Genomic DNA, 19,300 nt, shown 5'->3' with positions numbered 1-19,300 from the left:
ATTTGCATGTACTCGGTCAATCACGAAGTGAAACTACGTGCAGTCTACCTAAGCTAAGCTTTTTGGAAATCAACCAGAATAGTTTCTTATGCACACTCGCTAAATAATAATAATAAAACGATTTAAAATAAAATAATATAAAACGATTTTCAGTAAGCATTGCCGCCTTGAGCATAACCAATCAATAGATATTATAAATATTTAGAGGAACTAAGCACTGCGAAGATTGACTATTCACATAACCATTAGATCTTCAATGTCCCAACAATGCTATGTGGCGGTGACACTATACCGATGAAACGCAAACAGGACTCATAGTGAATTATACTGCCAACGATCGCACATTTGCCCCATTTTCTATGGGGTTTCTTATCTTTATGGGAGTGATTTGCGATCATGGTTAGTATATGTGTGAATAAAAGCTATTCTGCTCTACCTAAGTATCAGTGATTTGTAATTTATGCTACGTAGATTCGTCAACACTGTTTGAAAATGGCCATACGATTTTTTACTGATAGCGTATAAGTATAATAATTCGTATAAAAGGTACTATTTGATATAGCAATTAGATATGTATATGTATTTCAATCTGTGAACATACACTTCGGCGCGCTATGCACCACTAGCGTGCAACAGATCATAGACATCGTGAAAGAATCAATCAGACGTTAAAGCATAAGATTTCCATAGTAAAAAACAACAAGCCGAGAAAAACGCTGTTCAAGATTTACATTTTCTTTGAGCCAAATGGATGGGACAACCATGGTTTGGTATTTTTTCGATATTTTCTAAACAAACCTGGTAATCTTATTTGTGCATTGTGATTCAGTGGTGATACAGAATACAATCCATTTTCAACAAAAATCCATATGGGACTCTTATGCTTTTATGGGCAGTAAAGCTCAACGCAAAGACACTATGATATAGGCACCATTCTAATCAGGTTTGGTAACCAGTGTCAACATTGTATTGATATTGTCAATCTGGTGCCGGTTACAGATGGATTCAAAATAGATCATTTACCTACATTCTCTAAATATGATTTTGTAGTATCAAAGGCTGTGATTTTTCATTAGGATTTTAAACCGGTTCTACACTGTATCCAACCCATTTTCGGAATTGTGTTCTGATTCTTATGTCGGGGAGTAGATTGCACTGGTTTTGCGCTTTCTAGCAAAAGTGGGAATGAACCGCGTCTAGTGGCTTGCTCTACTGCTAGAAAATGCAACACCGGTGCAATCCACCGCCCCGGGGTTTTTCAATAAAAAACCCCCATTAGTAATCATAACAGTGAACCTATTCTTCTGACATACAATCATATCTGCATTAAATTCGAGCATTTCGGAATATGGCTTACCGGACTAGCAGTAACTCATCTTCTGTTCCACCCAGTCTAGGTTATCTATAGGTTGCCCTTACCACAAGTCTATGGATACCAAGCAGAATATCTAGTTATAAGAAATGGTTCAGAATGACCGCCATTTGAATTGAGTTATGTGATGACATCTTCCAAGCAAAAGTTTATGAAGTCTAGGATGTCTTCGATTGATTTATTGTAGTTGTGTATCACAAATAATAGTTAGTACATTTTTAATTGTGGTGCACAACTGGATATTGTTTTGCCTTTCTCATATAGAAAGGTTATGCAATCGGTCGGAATTTCGACTTTCTAACCGCGGCCCGCAGAGCCGAATCTCTTATACCATTCGACTCAGTTGTTCGAGATCGATAAAAGTGTGTTTTTTTACTTGGTGGTAAAGCTTTTATGCCGACCCAGCAAACGTTCGACCATACTACCGATTTCGTCCATAGTGTGTTAGAGCAAGGGACTTTGAACAGATAAGATAACTCTGAACACTACTCCTCTAAACTCCTCCAAGGAGTCCGACATTTGCCTGATCCCCCGGATTCCATTTCAAATGACTACTTCGGCGGGAGGCGTGCTAATGCACTTCACATGATTCCAGGTCTAGTTGGTCGCGCTAGATTTCGCTGGTCTCATAACCGCCATAACAGTCCTGCACGGCATGATATTCTACATGCCCTCCTCCTACGTTGACCAGTTGGATGCCGTGGTCGATCGAGCGATTCCGGTTGAAGGGTGGCTTCCGGTACACTGGTGCCCCGACGACCTTGTACTGGTGGTTTGTTGTGTTCGGTGCTACTCGGCGTAGTCCCCGACGGTGGAGCTAGCCTACCTCGGCGGAGAGTTCCTCGACGAAAGAATGTCTCCCGCAACCGTTGACGGACGCGTTATTCTTCTTTCGATGCATTCCGGCAGAATGCCGAGGTCAGTCCAGCGATTCCGGGTGGAGGATTGCAACCGGTTCACTGGTGCCCCGACGATTCAAGCCGGCGATTCGCTACGGACTACTCGGAATAGTCCCCGACGGTGGATCTTTCCTACTTCGACGAAGAGTAAAAGTGTGTGCGTGTGTTTGTGTGTGTATATGTGTGTGTATGTATGTATGTATGTATGCATGTGTCAAACAATCTCACCGATTTTTCTCAGAGATGGCTGGACCGATTTGCAAATACTTAGTCTCAAATGAAAGGTACAACCTTCCTATCGGTTGCTATTGATTTTATTGATTTATTGATCCGACTTCCGGTTCCAGAGTTACGGGTTGAAGAGTACGATCGCACAGCAAATTCCCTTATAAACTAATGCAATACATATTAAAATGTGTGCAACATTGCTTGAATTTGCGTGTCTAGATCACTAAAGACCCATCATAGTCGCTTTGGCCGCATTGGCCACCTATGACGGTTCTTGATGCCCCCGGGGAACTTTCCAAGTCTCTAAGTTAATGTCATACCTATTTCTCAGCTAATTATTTACCGATTTTTTCCAAACTTGGTCTCAAATGAAAGTTACTACGTTGAAATTGAATTTTGAATTGAAAAGTTACAACGCTGCTATTGAATTTCTAATTGAGCCGACATCCGGTTTCGGAATTACAGGGTGATGAGTACGAACACACAGTAAATCCTGATTTCAACGCTTTCGGCGATGGATGTAAATTTTTTTCAAAAGGCGAAAATTTTTCCAATATGTGACCACAACTGCTTGGATTTGTAGTTCTAGGTCACTAACAGTCATTCAAAGCCTCTTTGGCCACATTGGCAACCATCGACGGTTCCAAAAGCCGCAGCGGAAGTATTCAAATTCAAAATAACAGTTACATCAATTTCTCAGTGCTTAACGGACCGATTTGACCAAACTCAATCCCCAATGAACAGTCTTCTGTCCTCAAAAACTGTTATGAAATTTTGTTTTGATCCGACTTCCGGTTGCGGTGTTACGGGTTGTGGAATGTGGTCACAGAGAAAACTCCCATTCAAACCGATAGCGCTATGAATACAGAAAGGTTACTAGGTTACTGACGGCCCATAGAAATCTTGTTGGCCACATTGACCGCCAAAAACGGTTCTGGAAGTGCGCGGAAAAATGGCCATCTTTCAAAATAAAAAACTCACATCAGTTTCTCGGAGATGGTTGGGCTGATTTTCACAAACTTTGGTGAAATATAAGGTATATTACCCCTATAGAGTACTATGAAATTTCAGATATATGGTTTCGGAAATATAGAATGAATCGTCCGGTCACATAATAAGTTTCCATATAAGCCGGAAATTATTCAAGCTGTCTTGAAGTGGTTGTTGTAATTTTAGAGTACATAAGTTGATAATACAATTATCAATGTTATTAACATGTATATGATTGTCTGGCAGTAAATCATGTAAATAATTATTGAATTTTGATGCCCACAGCACATTGATGTAGATTCACCGAGAGAACATCAATGTAAACTGAGTTGAATTTTCGTTTTACGTCTAAGAACATGGACGCCATTTGTTCTTTTTTGTCAGACATAGTGCTAAGTAAGTCCACCTGCTACAAGGAGCTGTGCAGATAAGTAAACGTAAACCCGTGGGGCTCACCCCTCACCCCCAGAACGGTCTCCGGACCGGTTGGCAACGATTATCGAAGTACTCTTCCCGTCTCGAGCCACAAGCCCCTGGCCACCTGCACTACGAGACAGTGCGGGCACGGTCGAAATGGTGGCTCCAGTGACGAATGAAGAACTACTCGCAGTGGCTAAATCCCTAGCAATGAACAAAGCTCCAGGGCCGGATGGAGTTCCAAACAACGCTCTCAAGGCAGCGATCATAGCGAACCCGAACATGTTCAGGCTAGCTATGCAGAGATGCCTTGACGAGTGCCGTTTCCCCGATAGATGGAAAAGGCAGAAACTGGTGCTGTTGCCGAAGCCCGGGAAGCCGCCAGGCGACCCATCGGCGTACAGACCAATCTGTCTGATAGACACGACTGGCAAACTGCTTGAGAGGATCATCCTCAACAGGCTCACCCCGTACGCGGAAGGTACGGACGGTCTGTCAAGCAACCAGTTTGGCTTTCGGAAGGGTAAGTCCACAGTGGACGCTCTCAACTCAGTGATAAATACTGCCGAGATAGCGATCCAACGAAAAAGGCGAGGTATTCGATACTAAGCGTTAGTGACACGACGTGAAGAACGCATTTAACAGCGCAAGCTGGGATGCCATCGCGCTCTCGTTACACCGGCTTAGCCTACCGGTGGGTCTGTACCGGATCCTGGAAAGTTACTTCCAAAACCGCGTACTGATATACGAGACCGATGCCGGTCAGAAAAGGGTTCCGATTACCGCCGGAGTCCCGCAGGGCTCGATCCTAGGCCCGGTGCTATGGAACCTCATGTATGACGGAGTTCTGAGACTGAAGTTCCCTCCTGGGGTCAAGATCGTCGGCTTTGCTGACGACGTAACCTTGGAGGTCTACGGGGAGTCAATTCCTGAGGTAGAACTAACCGCAGAACACGCGATTAGCACGGTGGAGGAATGGATGAGCGCGAGAGGCCTGGAGCTCGCTCATCATAAGACGGAGGTAGTTATCGTCAACAACCGCAAGTCGGCACAACATGCAGTTATCCATGTGGGAGAAGTCGCGATCACTTCACAGCGAAGTCTGAAGTCTCTCGGAGTCATTATAGACGACAAGCTGACCTTCGGCAGCCATGTCGACTATACGTGCAAGAGAGCGTCGACTGCTGTTGCGGCACTATCGAGAATGATGTCCAACAGCTCAAAGGTGTGCGCCAGTAGACGTAGGTTACTGGCAGGCGTTGCCGTATCTATCCTCAGGTACGGCAGCCCGTCATGGTCAAGAGCACTGAGGGTAACCAGTTACCTACAGAAACTGGAGAGCACCTACCGCGTGATGTGCCTCAGAGTGATATCTGCCTACCGCACGGTATCACACGATGCATCCTGCGTGATAGCGAGCATGATGCCAGTCGGGCTGGTCATTCGGGAAGATGAGGAGTGCTTTGAGCTACGTGGAAATAGGGGAGCCCGCGAGCGCACCAGGGTGACCTCGGTCGCCAGATGGCAGCGTGAGTGGGACAACTCCTCGAAAGGTAGGTGGACCCACCGGCTGATACCTAGCATATCGAGCTGGGTGGGAAGACCCCATGGGGAAGTTCACTTCCACCTGACACAATTCCTGTCAGGCCATGGCTGTTTCCGTCAGTACCTCCACAGGTTCGGGCACGCGGAGGTCCCAGTCTGCCCGGACTGCCCAGGTGTAGATGAAACTGCCGAACACATACTGTTCGTATGTCATCGGTTCGACGTCGAAAGAAGAGCAATGCTTGACGTCTGTGGCTGGGACACAACCCCGGATACCCTTATTCAGCGGATGTGTCAAACGGTGGAGAAGTGGAACGCAGTCTCGGCTGCTACCATCCAGATTGCCAGTAGGCTACAGGTAATCTGGCGAACCGAGCAACAGACGGCGGGCACGGCTAACTAGTGATTGGTTAGCTGGAGCGAAAAAGGCCAAGCGCAAAATAAGAGAGTGAATGGTCTGTTCATGCCGAGGTAGGTTGGCGCAGCGAATGGCAACCGCGTAAGGGGTAAACCCAGCCACCCCGAAGCAAGACAGAAGAGTGAGTGTATAGGCGTATAAGTGGACTGCCTCATGCCAAGACGGGAGGGTCGTAGCGTAGTATGTTGGAACTAAGCTATCGATGCCTCATGGCGTGGCAGAGGAGTGAAAGGGTGAGCATCCAAGTCAGCCTCACATTGCATGTTAAGGGTGAGCATAAAAGTCAGCCTCACAGGTTGGTAGAGGCTAGCACAAAAGTCAGCCTAGCAAGGAATGAAAAAGGTGAGCACAAAAGTCAGCCTCGCATGGTATGTCAGAAGTGGGGCCTAAGAAAAATGTCCCACATGGGATGCCAGAGGGAGTGACAAAGGTACAATAGAGTGGCATGATTGAGAGTGAATCAGGTGATAGGGTGAGCACCCAAGTCAGCCTCACATGGATGGGTAGGGCGAGCACAAAAGTAAGCCTAGCAAGGAATGAGTAAGGTGAGCACACAAGTCAGCCTCGCATGGAACGTAAAAGGTGAGCACAAAAGTCAGCCTCATGTGGGAGTGTTTGAGAGTGAATCAAAGTGTGATTGAGAGAGCACCCAAGTAAGCCTCATACAGGATGTATGATCGCGCGAGTGAGAGTGAATGAGTACATTCAGTACAGCCATCCCCCCAGAAGTAATACCGAGAGGTAGTTCCTGGGAGGAATGATGGCGGAGCCCAATGGAGTTTAGTCGGTATTAATGGCTGGTCACCATTCGAGTCCGACACGCCCCCAGTGCACCCAGTGTGGTAGATTGGACCCTACCGTTAGCACGTGTACTGGGCTAGGACATAAAGGTCTTCTCCATTGTAAAAAAAAAAACCCGTGGGGCAATGCTTACTGTGTCGTTGTGGCCAGTATCAAAGGTCCAATGACGCCAAGAGAAACGCGCGCTGACAAACTGAAAATTATCGTGGAGTCTTTTCTCGAAGCACGACCTAACCGCACGGCCGTCTACAGCATACGTTGATGCAGACAGTGGAAATGCTGGTGATTATTGAGTCCCAAACGACGAGCTCCTTATAGTGGCAAAAGGGCTGAAAGCGAAGAAAGCTTCCGGATACGATGGTATTCCTAACGTGGCGCTGAAGACCGCGATACTGGCATTTCCGGACATGTTCAGGATAGTACCACAGAAATGCCTGGACGATGACTACTTTCCGGATAGGTGGAAGATCCAGAAACTGGTGTTGCTGCCAAAACCAGGGAAACCAGCACGAGATCCACCATCGTATGGGCCTATATGCCTGCTGGATACTCTTAGTAAACTCCTGGAAAGGGTCATCCTCAACAGGCTGACGACCTACGCTGAAAGTGAGAACGCGCTATCGCAGAGCCATTTTGGGTTCCAGACAGGGTTATAGACGATAAAAGCCATCCGCACAGTCATCGCGAGCGCACAGAAATTATCGAAGCAGAAGAGAAAAGGTAATCGCTACTACGCTGTGGTTACGATAACCGGCGAGACCCTTGAGGAGGTGGAGATGTTGACGACAGAGACAATAGGCATCGTGGAAACCTGGATGGTTGACGTCAAGTTGCAGCTAGTTCCCCACAAAACCGAGGTAGTGCTGGTTCCAGCCTGGGCTGCTGCGCTGAACTCAAAGAGGAACCGGATGAAGTTAATAAGAACGTTTCGCCAAATAGCTGTTCGTGTCGCGAGTGCGTACAGAACGATGTCGTCGGAGGCGGTATGCGTAATTGCCAGGATGATTCCCATCTGCTTGAGGACATGGAATGCTACTAGCGGAGAAATGCACGTAATGCAAGGAGACTGGTTCGAGCGGACTGGTTGGATAAGTGGCAGCAAGAGGGGAACAACGTAGAGAAAGGAAGGAGGACCCACCGACTCATCCAAAATGTGTCTGCTTGGGTGCACTTCCATTTGATGCAGGTTTTGTCCGGGCACGGATGCTTCCGGAAGTGCACGATAACAATAGAGTGGTTACTAGTATACAAGTATACGAGGGACAAACAAACTAGCTCCATTGGCTAGAACGCCACTGGGAAACCTAAAATAGGGTGTCGGAAGAAATTCCGCATCCGGGGAACTTTTCGACGGTGTAAACTAGGTCCATCGCCGGACACCAGTTGAGTAGTACGCGCCGTCGCACCGGGTTGGGGTCGTGGCGCCAGCGAACCGGACGTTAGGCTTTACCGGAATCGCCAGACCGACCTCGACACCCTACCGGGTAGCTCGTGAGTAGGCTAGATCCACCGTCGGGGATTGGACCGAGTAGACCGCGGTCAATAACTAGCAGTGGGTCGTTCGGGCGCCAGTGAATCGCAAGCTACGTTGCACCCGGAATCGCTGGATGGACCTTAGCACCTACTGGCTTGTTGAGTAGGCTAGATCCACCACTAGGGAATAGATCGAGTAGATCGGGACAAAGTGGGGAGGTAAATGGCTCACGGAAACGAACATCAGCATCGGGAGAAATCTACCGCCGAGGAATTCACAGTGGGGTAGATTCGCCGCCGAGGACTGTTCGACTAAAACGTGACAAAAATAGGAGCTAATTGGCTTACGAAACAAACACCGGTACCGAGAGAAATTCCCTTGTCGGGGAATCCTGGCATGACAATAAATAAACGACCCCCTAACCAAAGTGCTTAGAGTTCTAAGGTGATTCGTCTTTGGTAGTAACTAGGTGAGAAGGTGAGGTAAACGTGCAACAGGCTACGGGAAAAAGTGACAGCGAAGAACTTTGCATGCTAACTGGAATCCAAGAAAAATTGTTTTTAAAACCAATATGGCTGATCGACGTTTTTTGATAATCGTATCACCTGAGAAGAAATGCTCCTTGCTCCTAATTCTTGGTGGAACAAGGAGTGCTCTGATGCGTATGAAGTTAGACAAATTGCTTACAAAGAATTTTTGAAACAAGGAGGTAGACGCATGAATTTTGAAAAATATGCGATATTGCAAAAAAGATATGTCAGTCTACGTCGAGCCAAGAAGTTTAGTTATTAGAGCCGCTTCATCACTCATCACGGAGTACTCTTTGGATCACAACCAGAAGAAAGAGAGATCGAAACGGGACTATCGTAAACGAAGTTTTTAGGAAGCGATGTATATTTAATTTTGCCATGAAACTTTGTCTAGATTCTGCTCCTGCGTAGAATAACATTTGTGATGCTCCCACGAATAACGAATCTATTGATTAGCCCTTGATAATGATGGAATTTTCAATTGCGCTCTTCTCATACAACTGAATTAAATTCAATTTGGGGAAGAGTCTTTTTGATTTTGCCAAAGACGCTTGCTGGATTTATTCAACAAGTTTCTTGAGCAGAACATTGTCCCGCGTGACAAGAGATAAGTGAGAATTATCGCCATTCCAAATCCGGTAAAACCACACTCCGATCATAGCTCGTATCGACCGATTGAAATGCTATCCTGCATCATTACACGATGTCTCGAAAATTGAATTGACGCGAATGGCTTGCTATCAGGTACCCAGCTTGGTTTTCGGAGGGTCAAGGAAACGAATAGTTGTCTGGCAAAAAAAGAGCAAATGGCGTTCGTGTTCTTAGGTAAAGGAAAATTCAACTCAGTTTACATTGATGTTCTCTCGTTGAATCTACACCAATGTGGTCTTTCGCCAAAATTAAATAATTAATTATACAATTTACAGCAAGAAAATCACACACATGTTAATGACATTGATAATGTAATTGATTGTATTGTTAACCCATGTAATCTTAAATTACAACAACCACTGCAAGACAGCTTGAATAATTTTTCAATTAGGGCTTTAAAGAAGGGGAATCGATTTATCTACGGGGAAAACAGAGCTGGTCGTTTTTCAATGAAGCGTAATTCAGCTCAGCTTCAGCTTCAGCTGACTGATAGAACGGTAGCCTAAGTCCTTGTCTTCAAATATCTCAAAATTTAGTTCGATTCATAAGGCAAATGGGTAGGCAAAGCGAAATGCTAACAAAGGATATATTTACTTCGAACAATAACTGGATTTTGGTGGGGTGCTTATCCAAGTGGCCTGATTGTATTGAAGGATTCCATGAGAAACCTGCCGACCACAAAATATACACGGAAAAAATTGTTCCCAAAGCCGTGAATTGAATTCTTTACGTTACGAAAACAGGACCTTGACCAAAAATTATGGTTTTTATAATTATGGTCAATTTTTCTTCAGTAACGCCCGCATAACGCTTTCATTTGTGGAAATATTTGATTTTGTTTTGTGAACTTCAGTCACGGTTTCCGCGAAGAACTAGTTCACAACTTTATGAGCATTATTCATAAAACCAAAGGTTGACTCATGATTTTTTTCATAGTTATAGGAACAATAGTTCACAACATCGAAATATTCTGGCTATTTTTTCGTGAACTATTCCACGAAATTCGGAATTTTATTCATGAACCCATTCAATTCTCGTGAACTAATTCATGATTCCTAATATATTAGTCCCAATCCAATATCCGTGCTCGTGAAATGGTTCACAAAATCATCAAATATTATTCATGCATTCGTGAACTGGTTCATGATTCGTAATATATTAGTTACGATTCAATATCCGTGCTCGTAAAATAGTTCACATCATGAAATATTATTCATGTTTTCGTGAACCGGTTCATGATACCTAGTATAATAGTCACAACTTATCATTCGTTTTCGTGAAAAGTTCACGAAATCATAAAATATTCATGTGTTCGTGAACTGGTTCATGATTCTTAGTACATGATTTACGAACTATCTAGTATTTATTTGCGTGCTTGTGATATTTAGAAGATATCCCTAATCATTTATAATTTCATGCAACATGGTAATGAAATTTTTACGTGAACTCTATCACAAAAGTTGGAGTATTATTCGTGCAATCATTTTTGTTCCACACACTTTTTAATGAAATACCCAGTTGCTAGCGACCAGTAATAGGTACGAGCAGTAGATATAAAAAATATTAGAACCTAGAACATCGTTATTCATTTGATATGGTTCATTGTGATGTCCGGACAGAAAACGAAAACTGCACTGAGAACCTCAAATAGTGTGCGTGGTACAATTCACAAAACCAGATATCACGAATGAGTCTTATTTTAATGATCCAGTTCATATTGTCACATTATTCCGAGTAAAAACCAGTAGTAACCAAAAAATAATAGATCACGATAAGGCGAAGAGAATTTACGAATACAAAGATAAAACTGCTGATATCATAAACATTAGTTATATTACTCTTTGAAAGTAAGCTCTAAAATAAATTATCATGATAACATGAACAGAAATTACACAAATCGTGACTAAGATGCTGAAATCATGAACACAAATCACACAACTAGTGACAAAAATATCTAAAATCGCGACCAAGATCCTGAAAACATGAACATGAATTGCTCTATTCATGACTAAAATATCACGATAACATGAACAGAAGTAACAAAAATCGCTACTAAGATCCTGAAATCATGAGCACAAATTACACAACTCGTGACAAAAATATTTAAAATCGTGACAAAGATCATGAACTCGTGAACATGAATCACTATTTATGACTAAAATATCACGATAACGTGGATGAAAATTACGAACATCGCGAATAAGATCTTGAAATCATGAACTTTAATCCCGCTAAAGTCATGAGAATGCACAAGAATTGCGAATAAGCTCTTGAAATCATGAACAACGTTTGACTGTCGACTGTGTATTCCCAAATCATGAACAAGAATCACAATAAAAAGTAAACAACAACAGTAACCCACCCGAACATTCTAATGTAACGCCATGTATATATTCGGGGCGAGTTTGTTTTTAGAAAATACAAATAGTTTCATGAATACGAGGTTTAATATTCATAATTTCAGGAACTTTTTTCGTAAATCCTCCAGTTCATAAAATCGTGACCTTTTGTTCATGAATTTATGAACGGATTTTTTTCGTGTGACCATCGTTGATTCGAACGAAACTTTGAAGTTATGTTTGGTTTATGAATCTCCATGATTTTCTTTGACAATTGCAATATTTTGCTACGTTACCATGTTTTAATTGCCGCAAGGTTCTACTGTATCGATTTTGTTGGCTATTTTCGGCAAATTTGGGACTAAGAGAAACGAAAGCAATGAAATTGAAAGACGGATAGGTATTCTAGAGCGAATCAGTTATAAACTGAGAACGGAAAACTAGAACTAGGCAGGCTCATATGGGCATGATCGAAAGGAAATGTGAAGAATTCTTTGCCTTATGCAGAGTAGGAGTTGGGCGTTGCACCCAAGTCTACCGCATGGTCTATGGTAGAACATAACTCATCATCATGTTTTACCGTCAGCCGGCGTCGGCGGTAAAACATGATGATGAGTTATGTTCTACCATAGACCATGCGGTAGACTTGGGTGCAACGCCCAACTCCTACTCTGCATAAGGCAAAGAATTCTTCACATTTCCTTTCGATCATGCCCATATGAGCCTGCCTAGTTCTAGTTTTCCGTTCTAAGTTTATAACTGATTCGCTCTAGAATACCTATCCGTCTTTCAATTTCATTGCTTTCGTTTCTCTTAGTCTCAAATTTGCCGAAAATAGCCAACAAAATCGATACAGTAATATTTTGATACAAAAGCAATTTTTCAAAAGGACGTAGACGTTTCTACGTGCATAAATTTCAATTTTTTGTTCGATTAGGGACCGTACACAAATGACGTAGCTTTTTTCAGCGATTTTTGACCCCTCCCTCCCCCCTCGTAGCATTTGGTCACAAAATTCTAACCTCCCCCTCGTAAATAACGTAGCATTTACCTACCCCCTCCCACTCGTCCCATGCAAAGCGACCGGGTGATGAAAAAAAAATACATGTTTTTCAATTATTTTAAACACATGTCCGTTCGAAATGTTTGACAACTTTTATCAACATTTTTCATTATAACAGCAAATTACGTGCAAGATAAGCCCATTTCATCACAAATATAGTGTTGATAGTTTTCTTTTGAATTTTATATGTCAAGGGGAGCATGAAGAAAAGTTCTCTCAATCCTAGAGCTGCCAATGATTCTAAGAAGCATACGTTCATCTAAATTACTAAATTTAGTTTGGTTGATCCCGAAGTGAAAATTTAATTCAGCTTCCAAACTAAGTCTACTAGTTAGCAACATTAGCTAACTAATGTAGCAAGTTAAATCCGCATACAAAATCTTTTCGTATTTTTGCGAACTTGAAATTGAAATTCTACGAATCGTAAAATTTACCTCATGAAAAACCGCATCAAAAGTAACTTGTTTGAATTTAAATTCATTTCTCTTGGGAATGGAGGATCATTAAATTGTTTTCTCTAAACAATGGGTTTTAAACATAATGCTACGTCGCACAACTTCTGACCCTACCCTCCCCCTCGTCACACTTCGTCACAAATTTGGAATACCCTCCCTACCCCCCAAAATGCTACGTCATTTATGCATGGCCCCTTACTGTATTTTATACAGCAAAACTTTCTAAGAACGAGTTACAGGGAATGAATACTTCTGTACAAAAAAAACCGGGTTGAAAAAAGTGTAATTTTTCACAAAAACGATTAAATTTAAAGTGCAAAAAAACATTTTTGCTATTTTTGTATATTTTGTCAACCAAAACCTAAAGAGAAAAAAAAATATTTTAAATGGGATTGTATGATAGAGAACAATAACTTTATACATGTTTTTAAATTTCATACTAATTGACATACAATTTTTTTTACAGAATATAATTCTAAGTATCATTTTAAATCAAAATGCATTTAACAAAAATCTTCCAAAATGCGATAGATTTCGAGATATTTGGAATTTTGTTCCAACAGAAACAGTTAATTCGACTGGTTATGTCCTTTTAAAAAGTTATTTGCCTTACCACATCATAAAATGTAAAAAATCTAATGTTTATCGTTTCAAAGAGGCAAAAGAATTTTTTTCAGTGTATTTGGATCATGGAGATGCTTTCAATAAAAAAGTTTTTCTTACAACAACTTTTGACATATTTTCATAATTATTACTATTTGCAGTCAAAAATACATTTTTTTGAATATGATTCTTAACGCAATTTTAAATCAAAATGCTAATAACAAAAAAAATCTGTAATGAAGATGTAGTAGATCTCGAGATATTTTAAATTTTGTTTTAAAAACACAATTCTTTTGTTATATTACTACCTTTTCAGAAGTTATTCGCGTATCTCCATCAACAACAATCGGTTTTTCAAAAGGCCCATAACATTTCCTGTAACTTTCTTTTTGACATTGGGGCGATATTGTAAACCATTTGAAAGCTATACGAAAACAATCAAAATTCAATTCAATTAAAGGATCTGATTATTAAACTAAATAGTTCGATTATTTTGATTTAAAATGGTGTTTAGAATCATATTCAAAAAGAAAATTGTATTTTTGAATGCAAATAGTATGAATCATGGAAATATGTCAAAAGTTGTAGTTGGGAATTTTTTTTGAAAGCTTATCCATGATCCAAATACACTGAAAAGGTATCTTTTACGTCTTTAAAACGATAAGCATTAGATTTTTGACATTTAATGATGGGGTAACGCAAATATCTATTAAAAAAGGCGTAATCACACGAATAAGCTGTTTTTGTTAGAACAAAATTTCAAATACCTCGAAAACTATCGCATTTTGGAAGATTTTTGTTAAATGCATTATAATTTAAAACGATATTTAGAATTATATTCTGAAATAAAATTACAGTTGCATATGTCAATTAGCATGAAATTTAAAAAACATGTATTAAGTTATTGTTAGAAAAACTTTTTTGGCGATAAGTTAACAACAATAACGTTCAAAATATTTCTTTTCTCTTTAAGTTTTCGATGACAATAATAAAAAATTAGAAAAAATTAGTTTTATGTGCAATTTAAATTTTTAGAGCATTTTTTTTTGTTTTTTTGGAAAATGACACAACATTTTTTTCAGTGTATATTTTTTTTCGTACAGAAATGTTCATTCTCTGTAGCTCATTCTTAGAAAGTTTTGCTGTATAAAATACAGTAATCGAACTAAACATTTTTGAAATTATCGCACGTAGAAATGTCTACGCCCTTTTAAAAAATTCCTCTTGAGTCAAAATTTTTTTTCTAATTATGAAAAATGTTCAGTCTTCCATGTCAGTGAAACGGGTAAAGTTTCGTAGGAATCGAAGATGGTCGGCCACGATTTCAAATATTTTCGGATGGATCTTGATGTGGTCAACAAGATTTCTATGGGCCGTCAGTAACCTAGAACTACAAATGCAAGATGTTTGGCTCCTATTTTAGGGTAAAAATCCTTTTTGCATTCATAGCGCTATCGGTTTGAATGGGAGTTTTCTCTGTGACCACATTCCACAACCCGTAAAACCGCAACCGGAAGTCGGATCAAAATAAAATTCAATAACAGTTTTTGGGGACGGAAGACTGTTCATTGGGGATTAAGTTTGGTCAAATCGGTCCGGTAATCACTGAGAAATTGATGTAACTGTTATTTTGAATTTGAATACTTCCGCTGCGGCTTTTGGAACCGTCGATGGTTGCCAATGTGGCCAAAGAGGCTTTGAATGACTGTTAGTGACCTAGAACTACAAATCCAAGCAGTTGTGGTCACATATTGGAAAAATTTTCGCCTTTTGGAAAAAATTTACATCCATCGCCGAATACGTTGAAATCTGGATTTACTGTGTGTTCGTACTCATCACCCTGTAATTCTGAAACCGGTTGTCTGCTCAATTAGAAATTCAATAGCAGCGTTGTAACTTTTCAATTCAAAATTCAATTGGAACGTAGTAAATTTCATTTGAGACCAAGTTTGGAAAAATCGGTAAATAATTAGCTGAGAAATAGGTATGACATTAATTTAGAGATTTGGGAAGTTCCCCGGGGGCATCAAGAACCGTCATAGGTGGCTAATGCGGTCAAAGCGACTTCGATGGGTCTTTAGTGATCTAGACACGCAAATCCAAGTAATGTTGCACACATTTTAATATGTATTGCATCATTTGGACATTATGATGGTACCAGTTTATAAGGGAATTTGCTGTGTGATCGTACTCTTCAACCCGTAACTCTGGAACCGGAAGTCGGATCAATTAAAAAAAATCAATAGCAACCGATAGGAAGGTTGTACCTTTCATTTGAGACTAAGTATTTGCAAATCGGTCCAGCCATCTCAGAAAATAATCGGTGAGATTGTTTGACACATGCATACATACATACATACATACATACACACACATATACACACACACATACACGCACACACTTTTACTCTTCGTCGAATCAGGAAAGATCCACCGTCGGGGACTATTCCGAGAGGTCCGTAGCGAATCGCCGGCTTGGATCGTTGGGGCACCAGTGAACCGGTCGTAATCCTCCACCCGGAATCGCTGGACTGGCCTCGGCATTCTGCCGGACTGCATCGAAAGAAGAATAACGCGTCCGTCAACGGTTGCGGGAGACATTCTTTCGTCGAGGAACTCTCCGCTGAGGTAGGCTAGCTCCACCGTCGGGGACTACGCCGAGTAGCACCGAACACAACAAACCACCAGTATAGGGCCGTCGGGGCACCAGTGTACCGGAAGCCATCCTTCAACCAGAATCGCTCGATCGACCATGGCATCCAACTGGTCAACGTAGGGAGGAGGGCATGTAGAATATCATGCCGTGCAGGACTGTTATGGCGGTTATGAGACTAGCGAAATCTAGCGCGAACAGCTAGACCTGAAATCATGTGAAATGCTTTAGCAATTAGGAATCCGGGGGATCAGGCAAATGTCGGACTCCTTGGAGGAGTTTAGAGGAATAGTGTTCAGAGTTATCTTCTCTGTTCAAAGTCCCTCGCTCTAACACACGATGGACGAAATCGGTAGTATGGTCGAACGTTTGCTGGGTCGGCATAAAAGCTTTACCACCAAGTAAAAAAACACACTTTTACCGATCTCGAACAACTGAGTCGAATGGTATAACAGATTCGGCCCTGCGGGCCGCGGTTAGATAGTCGAAATTCCGACCGATTGCATAACCTTTCTATATGAGAAAGGCAAAACAATATCCAGTTGTGCACCACAATTAATAATGTACTAACTATTATTTGTGATACACAACTACAATAAATCAATCGAAGACATCCTAGACTTCATAAACTTTTGCTTGGAAGATGTCATCACATTACTCAATTCAAATCAATCAGACACTGGCGGTCATTCTGAACCATTTCTTATAACTAGATATTCTGCTTGGTATCCACAGACTTGTGGTAAGGGCAACCTACAGATAACCTAGACTGGGTGGAATAGAAGATAAGTTACTGCTGGTCCGGTAAACCATATTCCGAAATGCTCGAATTTATTGCAGATATGATTCTATGTCAGAAGAATAGGTTCACTGTTATGATTACTAATGGGGTTTTTCATTGAAAAAGCCCGGGGCGGTGGATTGCACTGGTGTTGCATTTTCTAGCAGTAGAGCAAGCCACTAGAAGCGTTTCATTCCCACTTTTGCTAGAAAGTGCAAAACCAGTGCAATATACTGCCCCGATATAAGAATCAGAACAAAATTCCGAAAATGGGTTGGATACAGTGTAGAACCGGTTTAAAATCCTAATGAAAAATCACAGCCTTTGATACTACAAAATCATATTTAGAGAATGTAGGTAAATGATCTATTTTGAATCCATCTGTAACCGGCATCGGTGCCTATATCATAGTGCCCATAAAAGCATAAGAGTCCCATATGAATTGTTGTTGAAAATGAGTTTTTTTTTTTTATTCATTTCGTTTATTTGATAGGCACAAATGCGTTAGCTTGGCGGTGCCAAATGCTTTTGTTTTTACATTTTGGATATCTTAAAACTAGGAGGTTACAATGTTGAAATATTTTTTTTACAAAGGAAAAGAAAGTTTACAGCTATCTTAAGACTAGAAATAAGATTCAATATACAAAAGAGGGCCAAAAGATTTTTTTATGAAAAAAATTTAAAACAAGGGATTCACTTTGATATACAAGAGGGGGAGTAATAGTATTTTACGAAATATTTGACGGTTATCTTAAAACTAACAATATAGTTTAGTACACAAAAGGGGGAACAAATATTTATGAGAAATTTCACAGAAATCTTAAAACTAGGGATTCAATTCTATTTACAAGATGGAGGACAAGAGTTTCAATAAAGAGTAAAAATTATAGCTATCTTAAAACTAGGAATACAGAATACTAATTTGAATTTTTTAAATAAAACTTATGCTTGGTCAAGATATTCAAAGGGTGGCTTATTTCCGCATCAGTGTAGCAGCAGTTGTATCAAAGACAGGGGAGAGACAGGGAAAGAAGAGCAAAACTTGCAACTTTCGCTCGAACGGCGGGGGGGGGGGAGGGAGATCAGCGTATCAAATTTGCGCCTCAGTCTAGTAAGTCGTCGAGTACCGGATTGGCGGATGGTATTCTTCGGACCCGCGGGGAATCCTTCAAAAGTCATCGGACCTCGAGTCGCTCTCGCTTCAGTTTCCTTCTATGCAGGCGTAGTGGTAAGGGCGACGGCGGTTACATAGTGGCACTCTGGAGCTGATCGGTTCCACAAGGCAGGAGGAAACTCTAAAAACGAGAAATAAAAGAGAGGGGCTAAATTGGGATATTTATCGTTTTTATGAAGGTATAAATAAGGGACATATAGGGGAAATCACGAGTTGCCAGCATATCTCGGACTGGTACATTGGGTGGTCTACCTCGGGCCCGAAGGGATTCCTTTAACTGAGACCTGGCGTCACAATACCCGGCGCACACCCAGACAACGTGTTCGATGTCGTGATAGCCCTCGTCACAAGCGCACAGACTACTCTCCGCAAGCCCAATACGCCGCAAATGCGCATCCATGGTGTAGTGATTGGACATAAGTCGGGACATTACACGAATAAAATCCCGACCCACATCCATCCCCCCGAACCAAGGCTTCGTTGATACCTTTGGGATAATCGAATGTAGCCATCGTCCAAGTTCCCCATTGCTCCACGAGGTTTGCCAACTGTTGAGCGTCCTCTGACGACAAATACTAAAAAATTCATTGAAGCAGATTGGTCTTTCGTATATGTCACCATTTAATGCGCCCACCTTTGCTAATGAGTCGGCCTTTTCATTGCCCGGGATAGAACAATGAGAAGGGACCCAAACAAAGGTAATCTTATAAGATTTTTCAGATAACGTACACAAGGACTCCTGTATCTTCCCCAGAAAATACGGTAATTGCTTTTTAGGCTTCACCGCACGAAGAGCCTCGATAGAGCTGAGGCTGTCCGAAACGATGAAGTAGTGATCTGTGGGCAGAGTGTCGATGATCCCAAGGGTGTACTGAATTGCAGCTAACTCTGCGACGTAAACTGAAGC

Source organism: Topomyia yanbarensis, chromosome 1 (assembly GCF_030247195.1).
Source record: "Topomyia yanbarensis strain Yona2022 chromosome 1, ASM3024719v1, whole genome shotgun sequence".
Lineage (NCBI taxonomy): Eukaryota > Metazoa > Arthropoda > Insecta > Diptera > Culicidae > Topomyia > Topomyia yanbarensis.
Note: the sequence above shows the minus strand (reverse complement) of the source record.